Here is a 1,324-nt window from a genome sequence, read left to right on the forward strand (position 1 = left end):
GATATCTTAAATTTCAAATACAGGAGTTAGTAACAATGTTAAACTAGAAACACAAATGAAAAAGTATGAAGCACTAAAAAGGATAAATTACCTACACTCTAATATGAGGAGATGATAAATATGTCCCCACTGGTCCCTATTATCTGAACCAGTGGTCATAGAGTGTCTCTAATGAAGGTCATAGAGGGCCTGGAGTGTTTCTTCTATGTCTGATCATTTTAAAAGAAGGTGGAAAGAGCAGGGAAGAAAAGGAGGATGAGCAGGAGAGAAACAAAGTAAAATTATTATCAAGGTACAATGACATGTAGACAAGTAAGCAAATGGATTGGGAGAACAACTGTATTTCAACATGAGAGGGAAATGGAGAAGGAGAGAGGGAGGAGATGGGAAAGCAGGAGGAGGCAGGGGGGAAACAGAGAGGGAGAGAGATACAGAGACAGAGAATTAAGTACAGAAATGCATTTCTCTGACCAGGGAAACGAGAGTAGAAGAGGAAAGGCAGAATTTAGGAGAAAGCAGAAAAGCCTTTATACAATTTTTTGAGGTGGCAAAAAAATGGGAATATGAGAGAGTGTTGATCAATTGAGAAACAACTGAACAAGGTATGGAATACAAAAGGGATGACATCAGGTGAAACCATTGGAACTGAAGTGGAGGAGACTCTCCTGCTGTCATTGCTACTGCCACCAGTGCCTATGCTGCCATCTGTGCCCCTTTGGTTTTGGACTTCTCAGAGTTGCCAGCGTATTGAATAGCTATGGAGGAATATCCAAAAATAGAGAAAACTGAAGAAGGTACTTATGGTGCTATATACAAGGGTCCACATATACTAGAGGTCAGATGGTAGACACGATGAAAATCATCTTACAGAGTGAGGAGGACTTACAAGAGGTGCAATTCAAGAAATTTTGCTGTTGAAGGAACTTCACCCTAACATTGCCAGCTTTCAAGATCTGAGATGCTAGACTATACCTCATTTTTATTCCTTTCCATGCATCTAAAAAAATAATTGGATTCTATCCCTCCTAGTAAACATATGGATTCTTCACTCATCAAAAGTTACATATACCAAATCTTGTAACACACTGTATTTTGTTACTCATGAAGAGTTCCTCACAGACATTTGAAACCTCAAAATCTCTTAATAAATAATAAGTGAGTAATTAAGCTAGCTGACTTTGGACTTACATGGGCATTTGTGGGTGTGATCCGCAACTTGACAAATCAGTAAGTGACTGAAGAAAAGAGAAATATAGAGTTGATTTGGTTAACAATAGGGTATCAATTGCAAAGGGAAAGAATTTAAGACAAAGCAGATGGTCAG

General features: G+C 38.5%; 1 pseudogene; it reads left to right on the plus strand.

The window, feature by feature from the left end:
- The first annotated feature begins 757 nt into the window (after positions 1-757).
- Positions 758-1,081, plus strand: LOC114037253 (annotated as a pseudogene).
- Positions 1,082-1,324: the final 243 nt, after the last annotated feature.

Source organism: Vombatus ursinus, unplaced genomic scaffold (genome assembly GCF_900497805.2).
Source record: "Vombatus ursinus unplaced genomic scaffold, bare-nosed wombat genome assembly UNPS02000582.1, whole genome shotgun sequence".
NCBI classification, from domain to species: domain Eukaryota; kingdom Metazoa; phylum Chordata; class Mammalia; order Diprotodontia; family Vombatidae; genus Vombatus; species Vombatus ursinus.